We start from the raw sequence: 27686 nt of genomic DNA, 5'->3' as shown, positions 1-27686 counted from the left end.
TCCAAAACATTTTCATACCCACTAAAAACCATGCCCCATTTCCCCTCCCCCTGCTCTTGGCAACCACCAGTCTACCATTTCCGTGCATTCGACCACCTGTTCTTGAGTGCAGTGAGTAACTCTGTTCAATCCGCCAGTGTGATGATACTACATAAAACATTTCCATTTTATTATGGAACTCTCTGGGGCACCGATCTCTGTTAGAGCATCTCTCCAATATCACCCAAGACATTATGAGTATTTCACGTTTCAAGACTACTGTATGGCCAGGCACAATGACTCATGCCTGTAATCCCAGCACTTTGGAAGGCTGAAGCAGGGGGATCACTTGAGTCCAGGAGTTAGAAACCAACCTGGGCAGCATGGCAAAACGCCTTCTCTACAAAAAATACAAAAATTAGCTGGGCATGGTGGTGCATTCCTGTAGCCCCAGCTATCTGCGAGGCTGATGTAGGAGGATTGCTTGAGCCCAGGAGGTAGAGGCTGCAGTGAGCTGAGATTTCACCACTGCACTCCAGCCTTGGTGACAGAGCAAGATCTTGTCTTAAAAATAAAAAAAAATAAAAATAAATAAAAATAAAAATAAAAATAAATTTGACTATTTTATGTCCTTCAATCAATCATAGGAACAATTTCCATTAATGTTCAATAGCAAGCTAGTAATTGCTCCTCACATGGGAACTCCCTGGTCCACAGGTAACTCTGCCCTTCAGGCAATATTAACTGGACATTTTAATGGGAACGAGCGAGATTATCGAGGCCCACACAGGGTGCCAATTTCAACAGTGCAGAACAGAGGCTGCAGTGCTGGCACCAAAGTCTCTGCACAATGGCCTCCTGTGGACACAGACTGAGGCTTATAGCACCAGCCTGTGAGCACATCCCAGCCACACTTGATTTAGATCCATCTCTGTTTTGGGCACCTCTTCACCAGGAGGACTAAAGAAGAATATTGAGGGTGCCGTCAAAGTGCTGGGCTTCCTTCTCCTAACTCAGATACTCCTAGGGTGACATGGAGGATGGAGATCTAAGGTGTCCGTCATTAAAGCAAGGCTCAGCCTCACCTCGGAGGGAAGCTCATGATCCCCCTTCACCTCCCAACACCCAGGTCGCGGCACAGGCCAATCGCCTGTGGTTTGCCAGAGTTGGCGACTCCTTCCAGCTGAAGGAGCTTCCACTGCTGAGCATGTCGCCTAGTGGGGTCACGGCTCACCCAGTCCAAGGGCATCTCCAAATGCCTGTCACCTGTCACATGTGTGACTACCTGCAGAGTGTGCTGTGCGTGTTTAACACTCAGCTGCAGGAGGAGCCGCCACTTAGAAGTGTTTTCTGATTTCTGCTCTGTGAATACTCCCCCATGGCCCATTTCAGGCTCGTTTCCTGCTGTGGGTGGGAGGCCGAACAGGGGTTTGCAGGAGGGCCCTAGGAGCTGTCCCCAGCTAGGATCTACTCCACCATCCACAGAGTCAGAACGTGTGTGTCCCAAGAGCAGGCACAAGGGCTGGGATAGAGAAGGCCCCCCATAATACAACACAGTGAAAGAATGAGTGCATGCCCCAGAAACAACGCTACCAAAAGTGTTAAAGGTTCTAGTGCTACAGATGCATCTGCCTGGAGGTGGGCTATGGGAGACTGAGGGAGGGAGAAACCGCCTTCTCGGGGCACATGCTCCTCAGCCTTGGGACACCTACTCACCTTCTTCATTTGTTTGGGGACCAGAGGCCACTTAAGTCTGTCAGGAAGAGATAAACATGGACCCTGTGTGGCCAGGACTCAAAGTCGGGCACCCTGTAACCAAGTTATGTTTCCACCCCCTCCCTGCATGCCCTCTGATGATGGAAATGTTTCTCTGAATAGATGTGGTCCTGCCTCTCCTGGCTGAAGGTCTCCGGTGGAGACTTTAAATGGGCAAGGCACAATTCTGAGGAGGACTGGCCTGCTTTCTTTTCTTTGATGCTTTCTTTTCTTTTTCTTTTCTTTCGAAGGCCTGTACGTGGGAATGTACAGTGAGATGCCCCCAGGTGTTGCCCAGTGAGATGCCCCCAGGTGTTCAAGGCCTCATGGTGGGACTGGGCCCCTCCTCCTGATGGAGCAAAGCCCTTGGTGAATTACACAGGACTGGACTAAACCCACTGACACAGGAACTTGCCATTGAGTTTAATTCAACCCTTGCTTGGAAACAGGAGCTCTTTCCATAGCAACGGTGGAATCACAAGGTTCCCTGCCCACTCCACACGCGCAGCACGGTTACCAGAGCCAAATTGTGGTAGGAGAGAAAGGGAATTTCAACAGAAAAATAAAACATCAGTTCTGATTCTGCCAACTAGCTTTAAGATTATTAAGATCTTTAAGATTTTCCCATGTACAGGCCTCAACATTCTTCCTACACAGTGGGGGCATCTTCCAAAGCACCTACAACTCCAAGCTCTGATCATTTGAAAGTATCAAAACAGGGCCAGACGCGTGGCTCACACATGTAATCCCAGCACTTTGGGAGGCCGAGGTGGGTGGATCACCTGAAAGTCAGGAGTTCGAGACCAGCCTGGACAACATGGTGAAACCCCATCTCTACTAAAAATACAACAATTAGTCTGGCATGGTGGCACGCACCTGTAGTCCCAGATACTCAGGAGGTTGAAGCTAGAGAATCGCTTGAACCCAGGAGGTAAAGATTGCAGTTAGCTAAGATCACACCACTGCACTCCAGCCTGGGCAACCAAGCAAGACTCCAGGAAAGGAAAGGAAAGGGAAGGGGAGGGGAGGGGAGGGGAGAAGAGGGGAGGGGAGGGGAGGCATCAAAACAGTATCGGGGACCTGGCACTGGTGGCTCACACCTGTAATCCCAGCACTTTGGGAGGCCAACTCAGGTGGATCACCGGAGGTCAGGAGTTCGAGACCAGCCTGGCCAACATGGTGAAATCCTGTCTGTACTAAAAATACAAAAATTAACCAGGCATGGTGATACACTCCTGTAATCCCAGCTCCTCGGGAGGCTGAGGCAGAAGAATCATTTGAACCCAGGAACCAAGGTCCCTCCACTGCACTCCAGCCTAGGCGACAGAGTGAGACTCCATCTCAAAAAACAAAACAAAACAAAAACCAGTATTGGACTCTTCCTGTTAAACCTGAGATTCTCTGAAGCTAGCCAAAGGAACCAAGCATTTACATAATGTTTGCTGGTTGCTGGATGCTCTTCTAAGAAGTCTGCATATATTCACAATCCATCTATTCCCCCAACAACCTTATGAGATAAGTTTGATAATTACCTCTATTTTACAAATGAGGAAATTGACGCATGATGAGGTAAATAAACTTGCCCAGGAGTTTGCATCTAAATAAAGGATTCAAACCTAGTACATCTCCATACTCTATTCACCAAAAAGAAAAGCACATCTTTGAAAATTAAAAACAAGTTAAACCTGCCGGGCATGGTGGCTCACGCCTGTAATCCCAGCACCTTGGGAGGCCAAGGCGTGGAGATTGCTTGAGGTCTGGAGTTTGAGATCAGCCTGGCCAACATGAAGAAACCTCATCTCTACAAAAATACCAAAATTAGCCGGGATGGTGGTGTGTGCCTGTAATCCCAGCTTTTTGGGAGGCTGAGACAAGAGAATCACTTGAAGCTGGGAAGCAGAGGTTACAGTGGGCGGCGATCACGCCACTGCACTCCAGCCTGGGCAACAGAGCAAGACTTTGTGTCAAACATAAAAATAAAAATAAAAATAAAAAGTTAATTAATTTTAAAAAATTAAAACAAGCAAAATCAAGAGTGGCACCCTATGAAAAACCACCGAGTACACTGCAAACTACGCGGGTGGGTGGACGAAGCCCTGAATGGGCATGGAGGTTTGCAGACATGAGGCCCCTGCAGAGGCCTTCAGAAAAGACTGCACATTGCTGGGAGTGGCAAGATCTGGGGGCAAAAAGGGCAGAAGAAATAGCATACAAAAAACAATCTCTGCAAATAACCTAAATAAAATATTAGCAAATCTAATTCTAAAACTCATTAAAATAATAATAAACCATGGCCAAATAGAATTTATCCCACAGTAATGCAAAGAAAATTCAAATTAAGAATCTATTAACATAATTCACATATTAATAAGTCAAAGAAGGAAAACCACATAATTGTCTGCATACAGCTAAAATGGCACTTTAAAAATTCAGCATTCCTGATTAAAATTTTAAAACACTTAATAACAATAAGTGCATATTATTATAAAGAGCATATCTTCAGCCAAAAATAAGTGTTAAACTTGAGACCAAAACACCAGACATATTTTCATTACGCCTCTGCCATTATTAAATGTCAATTTAAGGCAAGAGAAAAGCCAAAGAGATGAAAAATTATACAAAGGAAGACAAAATTGAAAGATGGTACCTCCATGTGCTTGGGAAATCCAGATACAACTGAAATGCCTTAAAAACAATAAGGTGGCCGGCAAGAAACTACATGCTACACAGAACTTCTTTTCTATATATAAAGTTTGAAGGAAGAAAAAAAAGGAAGAAAGGATTATCTTTACAATGACAACAGCAATAACATATGTGAAAAGTTGCAAGCCATGCAGACTTGTATGGAAAAAACATTAAAACTCCAGCAAGTGGGCCAGGCATGGGGGTTCACGCATGTAATCCCAATATTTTGGGAGGTGGAGGCAGGAGGACCACTTGAGACCAGGAGTTCAAGACCAGCCTGGGCAATGTGGCAAAACCCAGTCTCTACAGAAAAAATACAAAAAAATTATCCTGGTGTGGTGGTGCATGCCTGTATTCCCAGCTACTCAGGAGGCTGAAGTGGGAATATCGCTTGAGCCTGGGAGGTTGAAGCTGCAGTGAGCCATGAGTGTGCCACTGCGCTCCAGTCTGGCTGAGAGTGAGACCTTGTCAAAAAAAAAAAAAAAGAAAAGAAAAATTCATCAAGAGTCATGAAACAAAATTTGAATAAAAGATCACTCAGATCTTCTTGTTGGATCGAAGCCTCCGTGATATAACCAAGTGGATTCTCATCAAATTATTATAAACGAATATGGAATGAATGTGGATTGATGTAAACACAACAGGATTCTCTTCTGAACTACATATTGACATTTAGCTTATTGCAGAAAAACTAAACATGTGGGAATACCAAAGAAGTTCTGCAAAAGAAGAAAAAACAGGGAAGATTTGCTCTACCAGATGATAAAACATTATAATGACACAGAAATTAAAATAGCTTGATAAGACAAACAGATTGATGGACTCCATGGAAAGACTAGAAAGAGGCCCATGTATAAACATAAATTTGGAAAGATAACGCCGATGCAGGTAACTCAGAGTTCGAGGTTGTGGCCACCACTGCTGATCCCCTAGGGGGCCCAGTGTCCCGTCAGTCTTTTCAGTGGCACCAGGCCTGCCTCTCACTCTCCCCGGTGTGGAGCTGGGTTCATGGCTGTCTGACCAAGGACGACACCCCCAGGCTGTCTCTACTCAAGTACAGCCATGTGACCAAGTCTTGGCCGGAGAGAGGAAAGCTGAAGTGCAGAGTGGGGATCCCCCTGTGCCATCCCATTCAGTAGCCACTAGCCACGTGTGAGCGTTTAAATTTAAATTACTTAAAATAAGCCATCGTTGGCCGGGTGCGGTGGCTCAAGCCTGTAATCCCAGCACTTTGGGAGGCCGAGATGGGCGGATCACGAGGTCAAGAGATCGAGACCATCCTGGCTAACACGGTGAAACCCCGTCTCTACTAAAAAAATACAAAAAACTAGCCGGGCGAGGCGGCGGGCGCCTGTAGTCCCAGCTACTAGGGAGGCTGAGGCCGGAGAATGGCGTGAACCCGGGAGGCGGAGCTTGCAGTGAGCTGAGATCCGGCCACTGCACTCCAGCCTGGGTGACAGAGCGAGACTCCGTCTCAAAAAAAAAAAAAATAAGCCATCGTTAAAGATGCAGTTAGTTGCACTAGCCGTATTTCTTGTGCTCAAATAGTCGCATGTGCCTGTGGCTGCAGTGTTGGGCTATAGGGAATTCCGCGTACCTGATCATCTCTAACTTAAAAGCGAGTCACTTCCCCTGGGTATCCCCCAGCCCAGCCTGGCTCCACCCACGGTAGTAACCATCTGTGGTCACACAGTAAGAACACGACCTGTGTTGGGGGCAGGGCTGGGACTGGGTGAGGCAAGCCACGTACCTAGGTTGCAAAATTTAAGGAGGGACTGGCACCCAGCATCACCCAAGTGAGGGTCCCCCTGAATTCTGAGCATCAGTGCCTCCCTCGACTCGGGCTGGTCTTGACTCTGCTGTAGGGAGTGGAGAGCAACCCGATGGAGAGAGTGCAGGGGCTGGCCTGGAGTCTGGGCCGCTCCCCACACAGAGAAGAAAGGCCTGAGTACTTAAGTCACAGCTCAAGGCCCTTGCGGTGCAAGTGAGAGATTAGTGCCTTACGTATTAGTGTCTTACTGTATTTGTGGGAGAAAGACAGATTATTCCTAAGTCGGGATGGGACACTGGCACACTGTTTAGAAAAACAGAGATGAATCACTTTTTTTACTCTTTTACCAATTCTTCTTCAAGTTAACTGTAGTCCAACAAAAGTCCTGGTTGGCAAATGTACGAGGACATTTATTGCAATAATAGTTAAAGACTGGCATCAATTCTATCAACAAAGGACTGTAGAGAAGAAATTATAGTATGCCCACTTTCACATGCTGCATAGATATTAAAAAGAATTCAAGGTCAGGTGTGGTGGCTCATGCCTGTAATCCCAGCACTTTGGGAGGCTGAGGCGGGCATATCACAAAGTCAGCAGTTCGAGACCAGCCTGGCCATCATGGTGAAACCCTGTCTGTACTAAAAATACAAAAATTAGCTGGGGATGGTGGCAGGCGCCTGTAATCCCAGCTACTCGGGAGGTTGAGGCAGGAGAATCTATTGAACCTGGGAGGCAGAGGTTACAGTGAGCCCAGGTTGCATCATTGCACTCCAGCCTGAGCAACAGAGCAGGACTCCTCCAGAAAAAAAAAAAAATTCAGTAAGTCAGCAAATAGTTATAGAGAGTCTACTACACACCAGTTCTATCAACCAGGCAGATGGAATTTCTGCTCGCAAGGAAGTCACAGTCTGTCTGTGGAGAAAGAAAACATATTAGAAGATTAGATAGATAGATAGATAGATAGATAGATAGATAGATAGATAGATAGATCATAGATCATAGATTAGAAATGATAGAGAGATGATAGATAATAGATTAGATAGAAAGATAGATAATTACCACTTTCAATAGCATCAAAAGTAATAAAATATTTAGGAATAAACGTAACTAAAAAGTTGAAAGACTTGAACACTGAAAACTACAAACTTTGATGAAAGAAGTTCAGTAAGTGGTGTTGGGAAAACCAGAAAAGAATGAAACATGCAAAAGAATGAAATGTGCCCTTTGTCTACACCATACACAAAAATCAACTCAAAATGGATTAAAGATTTAAATGTAAGACCTGAAACTGTAAAACTCCTAAAAGAAAACATAAGGGATTGGCCGGGCATGGTGGCTCACGCCTGAAATCCCAGAACTTTCCGAAGCTGAGCTGGGTGGATTACCTGAGGTCAGGAGTTTGAGACCATCCTGGCCAACATGGTGAAACCCCGTCTCTACTAAAAATACAAAAATTAGCTGGGTGTGGTGGCCGGTGCCTGTAGTCCCAGCTACTTGGGAGGCTGAGGCAGGAGAATCGCTAGAACCCGGGAGGCAGAGGTTGCCATGAGCCGAGTTCACTCCACTGCACTCCAGCCTGGGTAACAGACCAAGACTCCATCTCAAAAAAAAAAGAAAAGAAAAGAAAAGAAAACATAAGGGAAATCTTCATGACATTGGCCTTGGCAATGATTTAACAGATCTGGCACTAAAAGCACAGATAACTAAAGCAAAAATAGACAAGTGAGATTACATCAAGCTGAAAAGCTTCAACACAGCAAAGAAAACAATCAACAGAGTGAAAAGGCAACCTATGCAATGGGAGAAAATAGCTGTAAACCGTATATCTGATAAGGGGCTTATTTCCAAATTATATAAGGAATTCATACAACTCAATAGCAAAAAAACAAACAAAAAAAACAAGAAACTAATAACTCAGTTAAAAATGGGATTAGGACTTGAATAGACACTTCTCCAAAAACATACAAATGGCTAACAGGTATATGAAAACATGTTCAACCTCATAATTATCAGGGAAATTCAAATCAAAATCATAATGAGATATCACCTCACACTTGTTAGAATGGCCATCGTTAACAACAACAAAAATACAAGTGTTGGCCGGGCACGGTGGCTCATGCCTGTAATCCCAGCACTTTGGGAGGCCGAGGCGAGCAGATCACCTGAGGTCAGAAGCTCGAGACCAGCCTGGCCAACATGGTGAAACCCCGTCTCTAAAATACAAAATTAGCCAGGTGTGGTGGCAGGCGCCTATAATCCCAGCTACTCGGGAGGCTGAGACAAGAGAATCATTTGAATCTGGGAGGCAGAGGCTGCAGTGAGCCGAGATCATGCCACTACACTCCAGCCTGGGCGAGACAGAGCAAGCGTCTATCTCAAAAATTTTAAAAAAAAAATTAAAATTAAAATACAAGTGTTGGAGAGGATGTGGAATAATTGGAACCCTTGTACCCTGTTGGTGGCAACGCAAAATGATGCAGCTGCTATGGAAAACAATATGGAACAATTCCTCAAAAAATTAAAAATAGAACTCTCATATGATCCAGCAATCCTACTTCTGGGTATTTATCCAGAAGTATTGAGATCAGGATCTGGGAAAGATACCTGCAGTCCCAAGTCCCCTACAGGATTATTCATGATAGCCAAGATGGAAAAATAACCATCATGTCCATCGACAGATGAACGGATAAAACATGTGGCACACATGTATCATGGAATATTATTCAGCCTCACAAAAGAGAGAAACCTTGCCATTTGTGACAACACAAACGAACCTTGAGGATATCATGCTCAGTGGAATAAACTAGGTTGCAGAAGGACAAATACTGCAGGATTCCACATATAGAAGGTGTCTAAAGCAGTCAAACTCACAGGAATAGAGTAGAATGGTGGTTGCCAGAGGCTGGGGGAGGAGAAAATGGGAGGTTGCTACTCAGTGGATATGAAGTTTCATGTGTGCAACATGAGTAAGTTCTAGAGACCTGTTCCAAAGCATTGTGCCTACAGTTGGCAATACTGCATTGTCAACTAGAAATCTGCTAAGAGAGGAGATCTTATGTGAAGTCTTCTTACCAAAATAAAATCAAAATAAGAATCGAGAGATCTAAAGAAAAAGAAATATCAATAAATGTATAATGGACAGATGATTAACAGAGATAAAGATAGATGAGAAAGAAAAAGATAAATAAAAGACAGATAATAGATTAGACAAATTAGTAGACAGATACAGCTGGGCACAGTGGCTCACGTCTGTAATCCCAGCACTTTGGGAGGCCGAGGCGAGCGGATCACCTGAGGTCAGGAGTTCAAGACTAGCCTGACCAACATGGAGAAACCCTGTGTCTACTAAAAATACAAAATTAGCCAGGCATGGTGGCACATGCCTGTAATCCCAGCTACTCGCTTGTACCCGGGAGGCGGAGGTTGTAGTGAGCCGAGATCGCACCACCGCACTCCAGCCTAGGTGACAAGAGTGAAACTCCATCTCAAAAAAAAAAAATAGATACGTACATACATTGTACATATATACATGATAGATAATAGATGACAGATAAACAGACGATAGCTCTACATAGATGATAGATAGATAGATAGATAGATAGATAGATAGATAGATAGATAGATAGATAGATGATAGATAGATAGACAGACAACATTAGAGAAGGGCATTTTTTTTAACAGAGTTTCGCTCTTGTACCCCAGGCTGGAGTACAATGGCACTATCTCAGCTCATGGCAACCTCTGCCTCCCAGGTTCAAGCGATTGTCCTGCCTCAGCCTCCCAAGTAGCTGGGGTTACAGACATGTGCCATCACACCTGGCTAATTTTTGTATTTTTAGTAGAGACAGGGTTTCACCATGCTGGCCAGGCTGGTCTCAAACTCCTGACCTTAATCGATCCACCCACTTCGGCCTCCCAAAGTGCTAGGATTACAGGTGTGACCCATCACGCCCGACCCAGGGAAGGGCTTTGATGAAACTCAAGTGCACTAGAAGTCAGGTGCCAGTTTTGAATGGGAGGGTCAGGGAAGGATCCTCTGAGGAGATATTTAGGCAGAGGTGCGAACAATTGCAGAGTGATGACTGCAAAGAGGTGGGGAAGGATGTTCCTGAGAGAACGCCCAGCCAGCCACAAGCTCTTGAGAGAAGAGGGTGGTGTGTCTGGAGGGGAGAAAGGGAGGTGCAGAGAAACAGGGGAGCAGCAGAGCGGTTGGGAGAGGACTGGGCTTTAGTCTAAAGGCACTGAGAAGCAGCAACACCACATGATCCAATTTAAACCTCAGAAGGCTCATTTGAGTGGCTGCATGGACAAAGCATTATAGGGGAGCAAGAGTGGGTACTGGGAATCCGTCGGAGAGCCAACTGTGACCGTGCAAGTGAGAGGTAAGGGGGCGCGAGGAGGATGGGAGTGGGCAGTTCGAGATAGATGCCTCCCAAAGCACGGGGGTCTGGGATGTGAGGAACAACAGGCACTGGAGATGACTCCACAGCTTTTGACCTGAGCAACGGGAAGTCAGGAGAAGAACTAATGTATGAATATAAAGTAGTCAGCAACAGATGCGGTGACATGAGAAATTCAGGGTGCAGAAAAGTCAGAATAGAAAGTGGCCAAGAGCGCACATGTGTGTGTGTACACACATTTATATGTGTGAGCATGCGTGTGCACGAGCATACATGTGTATGTCTGTTCGCTGTGTCCATTACCACAAACAGGAATCAAGTCGGTCTATCTCTGTGTTCTGATCCCAGACCCCACATGTGGTAAGCCCTCAGTCTGTTTATTTTATTTCTATTTTTATTTTTATTTCTGAGACGGAATCTCGCTGTGTCGCCAGGCTGGATTGCAGTAGCACGATCTCAGCTCACTGCAAACTCCGCCTTCTGGGTTCAAGCAATTCTCCTGCCTCAGACTCCCAAGTAGCTGGGACTACAGTTGTGTGCCACCACGCCCAGCTAATTTTTGTATTTTTAGTAGAAACAGGGTTTCACCATCTTGGCCAGGATGGTCTCGATCTCTTCACCTCGTGATCCACCCGACTTGGCCTCCCAAAGTGCTGAGATTTTGTCAATAAGCAAAATTTCTTCTGCCTTCTGTCCTACTATTTGTATTTCTTTTAATGCCTCATTACAATTTTTTTTCTTTTTTTTTTTTTTTTTTTTTGAGACAGAGTCTTGCCCTGTCACCCAGGCTGGAGTGCAGTGGCACAATCTCAGATCACTGCAACCTCCACCCACCGGGTTCAAGTGATTCTCCTACCTCAGCCTCCTAAGTAGCTGGTATTACGGGCCACATCACCATGCCTGGCTAATTTTTTTAATTTAGTAGAAGTGGGGTTTCACCATATTGGCCAGGCTGGTCTCGAACTCCTGACCTCAAGTGATCCAGCCACCTCAGCCTCCCAAAGTGCTGGGATGAGCCACTGCTCCCAGCCTCCTTACTACAATTTAAATTGCTTTTCTTTCTTTCTTTTTTTATTGTTTATTTGAAAGTTAACAGGAATGAAGGGCCTGATGGATTTTCACAAAGTGAACACAGCCGTGTAACCAGCACCTAGATGGAGATGCAGAATGCCTCCAGCACTCCCAGCCACCCCAGCCGCACCCTTGGGTGCCCTTTGCATTTCTAACCACCCCTCCACCAAGAGCGAGCACTCTCTGACTTCTAACAAACACAGATCAATCTTCTCTGCTTTTGTATTTTCTATCAATGGAAACATACAGTATGTACCTGTGTGTCTGGCTCCTTTTCCTCCACGTTAATTGTTGAGATTCATCTCTATTGTACGTAGTTGCAGGTTGTTCCTGCGTCGTATCCTGTTGTGTAAATATACTACAAATGATTTACGCATTCTACTTCTGAGGGGTGATGGAGTTATTCCCAGTAAGGACCTGTTACAACGATTGTTGCTATGCAAATTCCTGGTCTTGTCTTTGGGTAACATAGGATCTGTTGGGATACACCTTGGAATTCCTAGATGTGCACTTTTTCAGCTTTAGTGCAATCAGCCAAATTCAATTTCCTGCATGGCTGTATCAGTCCGCATCCCCACCAGCAGCACAGAGACTTCCGGTTATTCCACCTCTTCTCCTGACTTGGTTTTCCCACCTTTAGGATCAGAGTCCTTCTGGTGGGTGTGCACCAGTGTGTCACGGCTGGTGTGGTTGGTTTCTAATCCTCTGGGCGGAGGTTCTCGGCACATTGGGATTACTGTCCACACAAGGCTCCCTTCTTGTTATTGTTGCTTATTTATGCCCCTTCGTATCCCCACACCCCTACCTTTCCCCCTCCTCCAGCATTAGGAATTCACTCTAAGGCTTTTATTGTGTAGACTGGTTTGTGTGTGTCATTGTCCCATGTATTAGTCAGGGTTCTCCTAGAGGGACAGAACTAATTGGATAGATAGATGACAGATAGATGATAGATAGATGATAGATAGATAGATAGATAGATAATAGATAGATAGATAGATAATAGATAGATAGATAGATGATAGATAAAGAGGAGTTTATTAAGTATTAACTTACATGATCACAAGGTTCCACAATAGGCTGTCTGCAAACTGAGGAGCAAGGAGAGCCAGTCCGGGTTCCAAACCTGAAAAACTTGGAGTCTGATGTTTGAGGGCAGGAAGCATCCAGCACGGGAGACAGATGTAGGCTGGGAGGCTAGGCCCGTTCCATCTCGTCATGTTTTACTGCCTGCTTTACATTTGCTGGCAGCTGATTAGATGGTGCCCACCTGACTGAGGTGACTGCCTTCCCCAGCCCACTGACTCAAGTGTTAATCTCCTTTGGCAACACCCTCACAGACACACCCAGGATCAATATTGCATCCTTCAATCAAGTCGACACTCAGTATTAACCATCACAACCCATGTGTGGGGTTTTCTTGTATGTGTACGTATATTTTTAATTACATAAATGATAATGTTGCACACGTAGCTCATGTATCATCCCGTGTTTTGCTTTCCTCGCCCAGTGCAGTGCTCTCAATATCCATCCCTGCTGCTGCAGGATCACATTCTGGGTCTCAGCCCAAGGCCACCCCTCTCCACTCTACACTGCGATGCTAGGAATGAGAACCTATAGTGACATTCAACATTCCCAGGCTCATTGTCTGCAGCTTCCTAAATCTTCTTTCTCTTTTTTAGAGACTGGATCTTACTATGTTGCCCGGGCTAGATTTGGACTCAAACTCCTGAGCTCAACCTCAGCATCTGGAATAGCAGGGATTTATAATGCACAGCACTGCGCCTGGCCTGTGTCTTTCTTGCTCTCCAACTTTGCATAGCCAAGATATTTCTGCATGCTCTTCTCTCTGTTTGTCACAGGTAGCATAGTTTCCCTTTTCTAACTGATTCGGTTACACTTCATAAACATCTAGTCCCCTGCATCCTAGATGCTGCGTCCACCATATGGATCTCCGCTTTGGTGGACAGCCAGGCCCCTCCGATTCCAGAGATGCCCCGGTGATCCATTTCTCTGATGACAAGTGAGGTTTAGCATCTCCTCGTGGGGGCATCAGTCTTTCCGTCTCTTTTCTGTGGCTTGCCAGTTTGTGTCTTTGTCTAGTACTGGGTAGGAGCTCCAACAAGCCGAAAGGCAGTGCGGGGATCTGAAGGGATAACTTCCCTCTGGCAGAGAGATGCGTCCACGTCCAGAGGTCCAGGAAGGGCTGTCTTGCAAAAGTGACCAGACATTTTTTCATCATCTTCACTGAGGCCAGACTTTACTGGGAATTGTTTAAACTGCTGCCTAAGGACGTGGATTAGGTCCCTGATGATGAAAGACAGGAAGACCCTGCAATTATTCCCAGGGAAAACGACAGACCTCCTTCCATGAGCCCCACTAGATCCTGAGGCCACGCAGCACGGCCAGGACAGGGCAGGCCATGAAAGTTAACCCAAAAAGGTTTCAGAGACCCTCCAGACACTCACATCCTGTGTTTACACCTGTCCCATTTCACTCAAACCTTTTATGTTCTCAGGACAGGCTGACTTCATAAAACCTGCCACTTGGTGACTTTGCTCTGTATGAGGAGTGGAAATGGCCAGGAAGGGCACTGGCCTGTCCTGAAAGATGGGCACACATGCTCTTTCTTCTGAGGCCATTTGTTTTGCAATTTCAGGGTAGAGGGACTTACTTGTGATTGTTCTGAAGTGTGGGATTTAAACAAACTGGGCAAGCAGAATGAGGCTCTGACCACAGGCAGTGCATGGAGTGTGGATTCTGTGCTCAGAGTTTGGCTCAGGGGCCTGCTACAGTAGCTGGCCACCTAGGCCCTCGAATCCCCATTCAAGGGACAGGACACTCAGCCCCAGGCCTACGGATGGCAGGGATGAGGTCAAGCAAGTGAACATGCTTGGTAGCGAGGAAGCCCTTTGCAGTTCGATTACTAGTATTGCTGTTTTTGTTGCTGTTGGAGGGGCAAGTACCAGAGGCTGGCTGGTCATGAAGGACAGAGCCTTGCAAGGGGCAAAGCTCCGGGTCTCAGGGGACGAGCTCCCGTTGCAGCCTCCTCTCTGGGCTGTCATTAGAGCCCAGCATCATGGGTGCCTAGAATTAGCTTTCAGTCTCCAGAGAGCTGCTGCTATTCCTGGTGGCATAGATCATACTGGCGTGTTACCTGTAGCCCACGGGCCATGAGCAGGCCTCCTCCGGGGCCTGAGCACATGCCTTCCCAACAGATGAAAGGCACCAAGCTCCTTGTCCCCATCCCTCCAGAGGCCACCTGGAAGTGGAAGCAAACAAGAGAGCAGGCAGTGGTCCCTATGGGAAAGGGGTGGTCTGAGGGCTACCTGGACCCTCTGACTTTTCTTTGTTGTCCGTGTCTCTTGGGAAACACAGAGGGTATCAGTTGCATGCAGAGGCATCTATTTGCTTAGCATGAGAACTTAAGGGAGGCTGAGTGTTGGGTCCCATAATGGGGAAGATGGAGACAGGGATACCATCAGTGTTGAGGGACCTGCTACCTGGAATCAGAGAGGACTATCTCCCTGCCATCTCTCCCTACTTGCCATCTCTCCCCTTGAGACCTAAGCCCCTACGGGCAGAAGGAGGCTAAAAGATAGGAAAAACCAAGGTGTTTCTCTTATTCTCACTACCACTCACCACTCATTTCTGACATTAGATGTGTGGGGGTTTTCCCTACACATCAACCAGTTCTCCAGTGGATGCCAGCTAGGAGTCCTATAACTCAATTCCATTTCGACACAAGCTGCCTGTAGTTAGCAGGCAGGTTGGGATATGTCGGGTCATATCCCACAGGTTAAGGGATCAATCCCACAAGATGGCCTCTTCCACTTTAGACACCAATGAAGCCTCAGGTTGTTCAACCTGTGCTTTTGACCCACTGGCTATACATCGGGTTCCCATGACCCTCCCCTTAAGTTTGTTTAATTTGCTACAGCAGCTCACAGATATCAAGGTAACACTTCACTTACATCTATCCATTTATTATAAAATATAGGAAAAAGGATACAGATTATGCAAGGATGTCTGAGGATGAAGAGATGCTTAGGGAGATGCATATGAGAGAAGGGGTACGGAACTTCCATGCCCTCTCCGGGAACACCATCCTCCAGGAATCTCCACGTGTTCAGCTAGCCAGAAACTCCCCAAACTCTGTTCTGTTGGGGTTTCATGGAGGCTTTATTATGTAGGCATGACTGATGACATCATCGGCCATTGGTGGTCAACTCAATCTTCAGCCCCTCTCCCCTCCCAGGAGGTCCCATTGGAGCTGAAAGTTCCAACCCTCTGACCACATGTTTGGTTCCCCTGGGAACCAGCCCCATCCTGAGGCTATTCAGGGGCCCCCAACCAGCAGTCATTTCACTGACGTACAAAAGACTCTTATCACTTTGGAGATTCCAAGTGTTTTATGAGCCATGTTCCAGGAAACAGATGAAGCCCAAATATATATTTCACAGAGTCACAGAGGCACAATCCTTTCCCCACTGAACGTGTTCTCAGTGATGTCTGCTGAATGAAGCAAGAGCAGAAAAACTGCTGCAGGGGAAATTTCCTGGAAAGAGAGAGCAAAGGCCCCTCATTCCAACTGTATGCTCAAACAGGAGAGTGAAATAATCCCTCCTGGAAATTATGCTCTATCTAACCCACAGATTCTTGAGTGACTGCAGGGATTCTGATGAGTGGCTGCCGGTTGGCTGGTTTTCTGGGCTTTGCCATTCTCCCCCTCTGGGTAGTGTGAGGTGGAAAGCACAACTGTAAACCAAGGTTGCCAGTCAGTGCTCATTTTTGGACAAAGGTCAGTTGTTCAGAAATTAGATTATTCCTGCCTCCTTTCTCAGCTGTTGGTGGCTCCCCTCCACCTGAACACAGAGAGTAGGGAAGTCATTTCAAGCCCAGTGATTCTGCAAATTGGAATGACTCTGACAGTAAAAGTTGTTTGTTCATGTGTCTGTGCATTTGCTTAATTCACATTTACCTTAAGAACATGTTCACCCTGTGAGCTCTGCAGAAATCCTGACTCTGGTGCAGAAGCCTCCACTAGGAAAATTTGGAAAATTTGATGCCCAGCATGAAAGGAAAGCCACCGAAGCCTATGATTTCTCAGGTCTCTTTCAAAGCTGATGTCCCAACAGTGTTGTCAACCTAAAATAATCAAAAGGTTCAAAATCCAGTTTGAAGAGAATTTACCCCAACAGTACAAAGTCGAGGACAGTCCACTTGGGAAGAATGTATTCTGAAGAATGGAATTCAGTGCTTCAAAGTGTAGTAGAAGTTTGGGATTGCTTCTATGAACAAAGCTTAAGGAAACTTAACAGAATTTCAACATCTTACTTTTTTTTTTTTGAGATGGAGTCTCGCTCTGTCACCTAGGATGGAGTGCAGTGGCGCGATCTTGGCTCACTGCAACCTCCGCCTCCTGGGTTCAAGCAATTCTCCTGTCTGAGCCTCCCGAGTAGGTGGAATTACAGGTGTTTGCCACCACACCCAGCTAATTTTTGTGTGTGTGCATATTTTCAGTAGAGATGGGGTTTCACCATGTTGGCCAGGCTGGTCTCAAATTCCTGACCTCAAGTGATCCGCCCACCTCGGCTTCCCACAGTGCTAGGATTACAGGTGTGAACCACTTGCACCTGGCCTAACATCTTTCAATGGAAGGCTTAATGCAGAGTTACAACAACCTGATGAGCCAAAGTGTTGATAGCAGTAGGAGGCAGACAAATTCCTAGGCAGACAGGGGCAGGTCCCCAGTGAAACCCGACCTTCAAACCATAGACAGCCTGAAGCCTGCAAACCAAGCAGCCAGCTCCAGGTAGAGTCCATGACCTGAGTGAGAAATTCCTTGATATTTTATAGCCAATCAAATGGTGCTTTTTCCAGGCCTGCTTATGGACCAGTCAGCACACATTCCCCCATTCTGAGTCCATGAAACTCCCGGACTCAGCTACATGTTGGGACTCCCCACCTTCAGATAGGGGTTACCCACTTCAGGTCCCCTCTCATGCCAAAAGCTGTTTTGTCACTCAATAAAACTCTTCTCTGCCTTCCTCACTCTCTGCTTGTCCATGTAACCTCATTCTTCTTGGACACAGGACAAGAACCCAGGACCCACCAAACAGTGAGCAAGAAAGGAGCTGTAACACTGTAGCCCTCCTGCCCTCTGCCAGTGCCAGGTGACCACCCCACGTGACAGGAAGCAGCAGTGGGGCCAGGCCAGCCCAGGAGCCACAGGCTGAAGTGGACTGGCAGGACCGAACAAGCTGTAACACAAATGAGCTGAAACATATTCCTGGCTGGCCCACTAAGTTGCAGGCGATGATGCACTCTCATTCACCAGACTACGAGAGAAGAGCTGTGACTCTCTGGGGGCCCAGATCTCAGGACTCCCTGAGTCAGAGCTGTGACCCACTGTAACACCCCCTTCGGGCTCCAGGGTTGCTGTGTCTCCGAGTTTCTGGGAGCCACTATGTTGCCCTCACCCAGATGCCAGCACCCAAGGTGGAAGCCATTCAAGGCACGCCTGGTCCAGCTGCAGCCTCACATGGAGCCCATGCCTGTGCTGGCACCTAGAGCTGCCCACTCCACCACGACGGCCAGCATGCCTGGCTGTGCACTGTGGCCGGACCCTCTGCTCACTGGCTCACACACCCTTTGCCGCTCTGCGCCTGGCTTGCCCACAGAGGGTGAAGGACCTGGGACAGTAGCAAGAACTGAGCGCAGCCTGCCAGGCTAAGTGGGAGGAGCGAGGCCAGCGCCAAGCCGAGAGCCAAGTGAAGCCTAAGCAAAGGCACTGCCAGACAGAGGTTTCCAGCTGGCAAAGCAGCACCCAAAGAATCTCCAGTGCTTTTTTCTTTTCAGAAAAAGTATATTTACATTCCACACTGAAAATAGAACTGTCATCGAGATAGGAGTCTGCAAGTTTGAGAAAGGAGTTTGTGTCTTTGTTTCACAAGACGCAGGTCACAAAGACCCTGCTGATGTGGCAGAGAAGCAGGTCCAAACCAGCTAGAAACAAGATAGCTACGAAAGCAACCTCTGCTTGTCCTCCTAGCTCATTATATGCTAATTATATAGTGCATTAGCATGCTAAAAGACACTCCACCAACGCCATGACAGTTAACAGATGCCATGGTAACTTCCAGAAATTACCCTATATGGTCCAAAAAGAGGAGGAATCCCTGGTTTTGAGAATTCACCACCACTTTCCAGAAAACTCATCAATAATCCACACTTTGTTTAGCATATGATCAAGCAATAACCATAAAAATAGCCAACCAGCAGCCATGAGGGTTGCCTATGAAGTAATCGCCCTTCTATTCGTTCACTTTCTTAATAAACTTGCTCTCACCGTCTCTGTCAGCTCACTCTTGAATTCTTTCCTGTGCAAAGCCAAAAACCCGACGTGACCTCCTGGGCTAAGCCCCAGTTTCAGGGTTTACCCTGCAACATCATCAAGTCTTGAGCACCATCTGGTCTGAGTTAGGTACAGGACAATAAATGAAGCAGTTCAATCTATAACAAAGATCAGTGATTGGAAGGTGGGTGGATCTGGTATCTGGTCTCTCCTAGTCAATTCTAGGACAAGAACAGTGAGTAAGAGAGTTAAGCGATAAGAAGAAGCAGAATTGCAAACAACGTGCTACGTGACTCAGTCTCCAGGGCTTAACTTCTCCCATGGCATAAAAATTTGTAGGGTCCTGAAATTTTATTTTCTTTTACAATGTCCAGGGAGAGGCCGGAAAAAGAGAAGCCTCATTCAGGTGAGATATGTAAACGAGACGGCAACCTGCCAAATATACTTGTTGTAATTAGTATTGGTTGCCGCGATGTTGTTATATTCAGGGCTGTGCAATACAGAGAAATATTCCTAAATGATTTCCTTCAGTGCAGATAGATAATTCTTGGTTCAACTCCAGCAGATGGTTATTATCAACGTAAATAAATAAATCATTCTCTGCCAAAGGCATCAGATTTCCTCTCCGGGAAGTGGTCATTGAGGTCTTCTTTAAAGGGCCATGTCTGGGTGCGGTGGCTCAAGTCTGTAATCTCAGCACTTTGGGAGGCCAAGATGGGCAGATCACTTGAGGTCAGGAGTTTGAGACCAGCCTGGCCAATGTGGTGAAACCCCGTCTCTACTAAAAAGACAAAAATTAGCTGCTGTGGTGGTGCACACCTGTAGTCCCAGCTACTCAAGAGGCTGAGGCAGGAGAACCGCTTGAACGTGGGAGGCGGAGGTTGCAGTGAGCCGAGATTTCGCCACTTCACTCCCGCCTGGGTGACAGAGAGAGACTCCATCTCAAAAACATAATGAAAATTAATAAAGAGCCATGGTGTCAGAATGGGGCAGCGGTCCTTACAGGTTCCTCCAGCCTCACTCTACCTTCTCCCTCTGAGCTTCATCCCTGCCTGAGGCCCTGACTCTACCACCTCATCATATACCATTATAACAATGAGTTTCATGTCAGCCCAGGCCCAGAAAGACAAGAACCAAATGCCTGTTGAATGAATGGATGAATTAATTAATTGATATCTAAAACCTTGTACTAATACATTTATCTGAAGATGATGATTTGTAACAAATAAAATCATGATAACACATACATAAGGAAAGAAGAATACAGATCATTACTTTTCTGTTTCAGAAAGTGAAAATAGAAAAGCAGAAAGAACATAGGAATGAAAAATGATGTCTCTTATGCCTTATCACTGCAAATGCTTACCCAAAAAAAACCATAAGGCTTTAATCTTGAGGATTTATTCCAGGTAAATACATCTGGAATAATATCAGATCTTTTACATGAAGTATAAAGGAGATACGATTTGTTATGTCCCTAGCCAGCCCTCTCTCTGTCACTCCACAGCTAGATTAGAAAAATGTTCTTTTGGCCGGGCGCGGTGGCTCAAGCCTGTAATCCCAGCACTTTGGGAGGCCGAGACGGGCGGATCACAAGGTCAGGAGATCGAGACCATCCTGGCTAACACGGTGAAACCCCGTCTCTACTAAAAATACAAAAAAAAAAAACTAGCCGGGCGAGGTGGCGGGCGCCTGTAGTCCCAGCTACTTGGGAGGCTGAGGCAGGAGAATGGCGTAAACCCGGGAGGCGGAGCTTGCAGTGAGCTGAGATCCAGCCACTGCACTCCAGCCTGGGCGACAGAGCAAGACTCTGTCTCAAAAAAAAAAAAAAAAAAAAAAAAGAAAAATGTTCTTTTTACCCTGTCGGACTCTCCACCTCCCCAACCCGCTAAAAAGAGCCTCTGGGTTAAGACCCAGCAGCAGATGTAGCACCAGGAGAAAAAAATAAAGCAATGCAGATTCAACAGACGTGCTGCAACATGCTATGTAGCAAGGAATTCAGAGACAAGGAGAAGGAGGGTGGGGAGCAGAGCCACATGGGCTGGGCCTCAGAAGGAGTGGATGGAAGACTCTGGAGGGCTATTTGGGGAGGAGAAGCAAGGGTTTTTTGTTGTTGTTTTTTGGGCTTTTTTGAGACAGAGTTTCGCTCGTCACCCAGGCTGGAGTGCAGTGGCACGATCTCAGCTCACTGCAACCTCCACTTCACAGGTTCAATCAATTCTCCTGCCTCCACCTCCTGAGTATCTGGGATTACAGGCGCACACCACCATGCCTGGCTAGCAAGGGGGGTTTTAGATGAGTAGCCTTGGGTTGTGAAGTGGATCTCCTCTTATTTTTCAAATGATGCAAGTAACAATTGGAGTTTGCTTTTTGCAATTATTATGGGATTCACTGAAGGCAAGACTGGGTCCCATGGGACATTAGATTATAGATGGGTTTTTCATGTGGTGTGGAAGGTTATTATCCAGGATTTTAGATCTAAGATTCCTAGCTAGCTGCACCCAGTTTAAAATCATCCTTTTAGGTCTTAGTCATGGGCAATTTTTCCGCCACTTCCTACCTCTGGTGTAAAGTGGTCAGATTCAATTGGGCACAATTTTTCTCATTCTCATACTCCAATGGCAAAGTCAGACAGATATTGTAAAAATAACTTTGAACTTGTCATTACAACTGTGGAGGTATTATAAAGGTTAAGAATGCATGTTTCACTAGGCGCAGTGGCTCACGCCTGTAATCCCCTCCCTTTGGGAGGCCAAGGCAGGCGGATCACAAGGTCAGGAGCTCGAGACCATCCTGGCTAACACGGTGAAACCCCGTCTCTACTAAAAATACAAAAAATTAGCTGGCCATGGTGGCGGGCGCCTGTAGTCCCAGTTACTCAGGAGGCTGAGGCAGGAGCATGGCCTGAACCCAGGAGGTGGAGCTTGCAGTGAGCTGAGATTAAGCCACTGCACTCCAGCCGAGGCGACAGAGCAAGACTCCGTCTCAAAAAAAAAAAAAGAAAAAAAAAAGAATGCATGTTTAAAGCAGAAAACTAGATTCACATGGCATTTTGTCAGTTCACTAAATTAAGTAAAATTTTAAAAGGAGTCTTCCTTGTAGAATTACAAACATAAAATTAACTTTTCTCAACAATCAGGCAAATAGGCAGTTTAAACACATGCATGTAATTTCACTCCCTAATAGAGCCGTTGAAATGACAGCAAAGGGATTTGTTTTTTAATGATGGGGAAAACAAAAGAGTAAACAAAACAAAAACATGTTTGGAAGCTGTAAAAGCGGAAGGGGAGTGGAGGCTGACTCCACAGACACACAAGCGTGATCTGGGCCAGAGCTGGAAAATGTGAGAACCAATTGGTTTATCCCAAGGAATCCTCAAATGCCTGGGGACAAGTGGCTCCAGAAGCCTCCTTGAAGTAGTAATACAGGCACCTGTAAGGAAGAGTGTGATGTGTTTACAAAGTGGTTTGATCTCCAGGGTCCCTCCCACCTCCACATGCTGAGTGATTGAACTCACCACCCCTGAAGTGTCAAACGGGCTCTCTTGGTTGAGAAATATGTGGCTGAAAGTAAGAGTGCCAGAGTGAAATCAGGGTAATTTCATGAAAAGCTGTGATCCTACCCAGGTCCCAGAACACTGAGCCTTTCATCCCTCTTCCTGATGGGAGACAAGAGGATGCTTTCTAGTAAATGTGACAAGCCAGAAACAGCAATCTTGCTAACAGAATGGTCGCGGCAGGATCACTCTATAGGGAAGCTCAGCGTTACCAAGCCCCACTGATGTTCTGCTAAGTCCCTCCCAAAGTAAACAGGAGAGAGAAGCAACAGGGGAAGGGGAAGCCACTTGGGGTGAACAGAAACTGTGCAGAAAGAAGACATTTCAAAAATATGGTTAATATCCTTAGAGAGGTGTGAGGAGATATTGCTTTCGTGGAACTAGAACAGAATGCTATGAAAGAAAGAGATAGGAAGGGAAGGAGGGAGAGAAGAGAGACAAAGAGAAACTGACTCAGACAACAAAGAACTCTTTATATGTATTAAAATCCTGATCACAGATAAAGGGCTTGAAGGCAAATTTGAAGAAATCTCTCAAAAAGTAGAACAAAAATCAAAAGAGATGGCAGATAGAAGAGAAAAATGTAAGAATGGTAGAGGTTCAATCTAGAAAGTCCAACATTCAAATACTAGGAACTGCAGAAAGACAAAGCCAACAAAACAGAAGACAGAAAATTAAGAAAAATAACTCTGAAACATTTCCCAGAAGAAAACTAGTGTGTTTCCAGCTTGAACAGCTCACAAGAGCCAACAGGCCCTAGGGTGAAAACAGAGGCTCGCTAAGTCATCACGAAAGTGTAGAACAACAGGCAAGGAGAATATTTGACAAGTTCCCAACAGAGAATAGACCACACTTGAGATGCAGCAGGGACCCCTCTTGGTGGCCTGCCACCCCCCACAAGCATGGAAATAAAGGAACATTTTGAGTTTCTTTAAGGGAAATTCCAGGCACCTACCTAGCCTTGAGAAGTAAATAAGCAACCTAGTGAACAAGAAGGTGAGGAGAGCCTCACACAATAGCCAAGGAAGTCAGAGCCACAGAATGTTCGGTTCCCTACAGAAACTAAAGATGACACCTTAACAATGTTCTTGAGTTGCTTTTCAGAAACCTGGACCATACCAAATGGAAAATGTCATCTACTGGTGCATAGACCTCAGAGAAGAGAAAATTGAGGACCGATCTGTGACCACTGTTCTCTATTCTAAATTTCTTCCTACTAACGGGCATGGAGGAAGTCACACCCACAGGCCAGAGTTCAAGATTCCTTTCTGCTGACCCCAAGATTTTAGACAAAGCTTAACCAATCACAAACTGGAAAATCTTTGAATCTACCTATGACCTACGAGCTTCCCTGCTTCAAGATGTCCCACCTTTTTAGGCCAAACCAATGTATAGCTTCCATGTATTCATGTATTACTTTGCATGTAAACTTTGCCTCCCACCTTTAAAAACCCTTACACGTAAGCCATCAAGTTTGGGTCTTAAGCCTGAGCTGCCTGATTCTTGTTGGCACTCTACAATAAATGCCTCACTTTCTCTCACTGCAATCACCATGTCAGTGTTTAGCTTTGCTGTGCTGGGTGGGGCAGACCCAGGTTCAGCTTGGTCACTGATGTAGTCTGGATGTGTGTCCCTTGCCAAATCTCATGTTGAATTGTAACTCCCATTGTTGGAGGTGGGGCTTGGTGGGTGGTGATTGGATTATGGGGGTGGATTTCTCATGAATGGTTTAGTGCCATTCTCTTGGTACTGTCCTAGCAATAGTGACTGAGTTCTTGCAAGATCTGGTAGTTTAAAAGTGTGTGGCGGGCCGGGCACGGTGGCTCACGCCTATAATCCCAGCACTTTGGGAGGCTGAGGTGGGCAAATCACCTGAGGTCAGGAGTTCGAGACCAGCCAGACCAATATGGAGAAACCCCATCTCTACTAAAAATACTAAAAAATTAGCTGGGTGTGGTGGCACATGCCTGTAATCCCAGCTACTCAGGAGGCTGAGGTAGGAGGATTGCTTAAACTTGGTAGGCAGAGTTTGCTGTGATAGCAACACTACACTCCAGCCTGGGCAACAAAAGCAAAACTCTGTCTCAAACAAACAAAAAAAAAAAATGTGCGGCACCTTCCCCCTCCCTTTCTTGCTCCTGCTCTGGCCATGTAACATGCCTGCTCACCTTTCACCTTCTGCCATGATTTAAGATTCCTGAGGCCTCCCAAGAAGCTAAGCAAATGCCAGCATCATACTTCCTTTACAGCCTGCAGAACCATGAGCCAGTCTCAGATATCTATAGCAATGCAAGAATGGCCTAATACAGTAACCACTCACAGAGGCCAGGGGTCACAGTGTAGTTGGATCTCTCAACAATAACAAAGAAACAAAAAAAAACTATGGGGTAGTGCCTTCAAATCACTGAAGGAAAGTACTTCCAACCTAAATTCTGCACCTGCCACTCATCCAGTGAGTATATATAGAATGGAGGTTTTTCAGACTCTGGAGGATTCAGAGTTTGCCCCCTTTCACCCATCCTTAGGAAACTATTAGAGGATGTATTCCAACAAAACAAGGGTGGAAACCAAGAAACAGAATGATAGGAAAGAGAAACTCAATGCAGGAGAGAGCCATGCAGTAGCCTTGGGATCATTCCAAAGAGTGACATCGGGTTGACAGATACACCAGGCACATAGCTCCCCAGAACCTACAGAGATGTCGGGGGGCTTCAGCATAGGTTTCCTCAAGAAGATAGAAGAGACAGACCAATATATGTGAAGGGGTGGCCTGCCCCTCCACACCTGTGGGCGTTTCTCATTAGGTGGAACGAGAGACTTGAGAAAAGAAATGAGACACAGAGACAAAGTAGAGAGAAAGAAAAAGTGGGCCCAGGGGACCAGCACCGGTCTCTGAGTTCCCTCAGTATTTATAGATCATTCTTTACCATCTTAGAAAAGGGAAGTGGCAGGATAATAGGATCATCGTAAGGAGAAGGTCAGCAGTAAGACATATGAATAAAGATCTCCGTGACATAAGTTTAAGGAAAAGTGCTGTGCCTTGATATGCATATGTAAACATCTCCATAAACCTTTTTTGTGCATAAAGAGCAGCATTGCGCTAGCAAGTCCCACCTTTTGTCCTAAGGCGATTTTCTCCTTTCTCAGTAAACAGAACATACAATCAGGTTTTACACCGAGATATTCCATTGCCCAGGGACGGGCAGGAGACAGATGCTTTTCTCTATCTCCGCTGCCAAGAGACCTTCTTTCCTCTTATACTAATCCTCCTCAGCACAGACCCTTCACAGGTGTCAGGCTGGGGGACGATCAGGTCTTTCCCTTCCCACAAGGCCATATTTCAGACCATCACATGGGGAGAAACCTTGGACAATACCTAGCTTTCCTAGGCAGAGGTCCCTGCAACCTTTGGCAGTGTACGTGTCCCTGGGTACTTGAGATTAAGACAATGGTGATGACTTTTCACCAGCAAGCTGCCTTCAGGCACTTGTTTAACAAAGCACACCCTGCACAGCCCAAAATCCGTTAAACCTTGAGTCACCACAGCACATGTCTCTTGCAAGGACAAAGTTGGGGGTAGGGTCACAGATTAACAGCATCTCAAATACAGAACAAAATGGAGTCTCTTATGTCTTCTTCTTTCTATATAGACACAGTAACAGTCTGATCTTTCTTTTCCCCACAATATGTGTCTGCGTATGTCAAGAGAAGACCTGGAGAGCCAGCGGAGGATTCAGGTTAAACTACTTATAGGCGCTGCCCTCGTCTGTTCAGGCTGCTATCACAAAATACCAAAGACGAGGCTGTTTATCATAATAGAAATTCATTGCTCACCATTCTGGAGGCTGGAAGTCCAAGGTCAAAATGCCAGTAGTTTCTGTGTCTCCTAAGGACCCACTTCTGGCTCACAGATGGCATCTGCTCACTGTGTCCTCATATATCGGAAGGGGTGACCTGAGGGTCTCTCTTAGGAGGACACTACTGTTTGGGTGAGGGAGAAGGGACAAAATGGAGGAAGGTGAACAAGAAGGCATAATCCATGTTGCTTCCGGGTTCTTCCTCACCAACTTTCCCGCGCGCGGGAAAATGCAGCCCGCCCCCGGAAGATGCAGATCAGCTGAGCATGCGGCCAGGTGATGTCAATCCGAAGAGATTGAAACTTACCCGGCCACGCCTACGGAGACGCCTATCACGCCCTTATCCCGCCCACTGCCCTCCCCCTTCCAGTACCAATGCATAAAAGTCTGCTGCCGGCAGGAGCCAGTGTGACTTCTTCGACCCTCGCATTTGTGGACCGGAGAACATGACCCGAGAGCGCCGGCGCGACTTCCCTGGCCCCGCACACCTGAGGACCAGAGAACTTCGCCCGAGAGTGTGTGCATATTTGCAATAAAAGACTGCCACTTTCTTATGTACTTTGGCCTCATGCTTAATTATTTAGCTCTCCTAAATTAAATTAAAACAACTACTCCCATTTATGAGGGCTTCACCCCACCCTCCTGACCTGATCACCTCCCAAAGGCCCCACCTCCTAACACTACCATCACCTGGGGGTTAGGACTTCAACACAGGAATTACACAGGATGGAACCATTCAGACCATGGCAAGTACATAGAATAAAATACACATACAAAGCAAACAGCCAGATAAGATAATTCTGGGTTTTTTTTTGTTTTTTTTTTTTTTGTTTTTTTTTGAGACGGAGTCTCGCTCTGTCAACCAGGCTGGAGTGCAGTGGCCGGATCTCAGCTCACTGCAAGCTCCGCCTCCCGGGTTCACGCCATTCTCCTGCCTCAGCCTCCCAAGTAGCTGGGACTACAGGCGCCCGCCACCTCACCCGGCTAGTTTTTTGTATTTCTTAATAGAGACGGGGTTTCACCGTGTTAGCCAGGATGGTCTCGATCTCCTGACCTCGTGATCCGCCCGTCTCGGCCTCCCAAAGTGCTGGGATTACAGGCTTGAGCCACCGCGCCCGGCAAGATAATTCTGTTTTTGTTTTGTTTTGTTTTGAGATGGAGTCTTGCTCTATCACCCAGGCTGGAGTGCACTGGTGCCATCTCAGCTCACTGCAACTTCCACCTCCCAGGTTCAGGCGATTCTCCCACCTCAGTCTCC

The 27686-nt window shown here is 46.3% G+C and overlaps 1 protein-coding gene across 2 annotated transcripts in view; it reads right to left on the bottom strand.

Moving 5' to 3' along the window:
• The window catches only part of NXNL2 (nucleoredoxin like 2), a 43173-nt gene that overhangs the window by 2204 nt on the left and 13283 nt on the right, over positions 1 to 27686 (bottom strand). The window contains exons 2-3 of one of the 2 annotated variants that reach the window (XR_013405125.1): positions 26406 to 26552; positions 15624 to 16806 (exon numbers count right to left, since the gene is read on the bottom strand). The gene's annotated coding sequence lies outside the window, so the exon portion shown is untranslated. Of the gene's footprint in view, positions 1 to 15623; positions 16807 to 26405; positions 26553 to 27686 lie in introns of those variants that run through there. The other variant, XR_013405126.1, reaches the window with a different exon arrangement.

Source organism: Macaca mulatta, chromosome 15 (genome assembly GCF_049350105.2).
Source record: "Macaca mulatta isolate MMU2019108-1 chromosome 15, T2T-MMU8v2.0, whole genome shotgun sequence".
Lineage (NCBI taxonomy): Eukaryota > Metazoa > Chordata > Mammalia > Primates > Cercopithecidae > Macaca > Macaca mulatta.
Note: the sequence above shows the minus strand (reverse complement) of the source record. Positions and strands in the feature narration are given on the sequence as shown.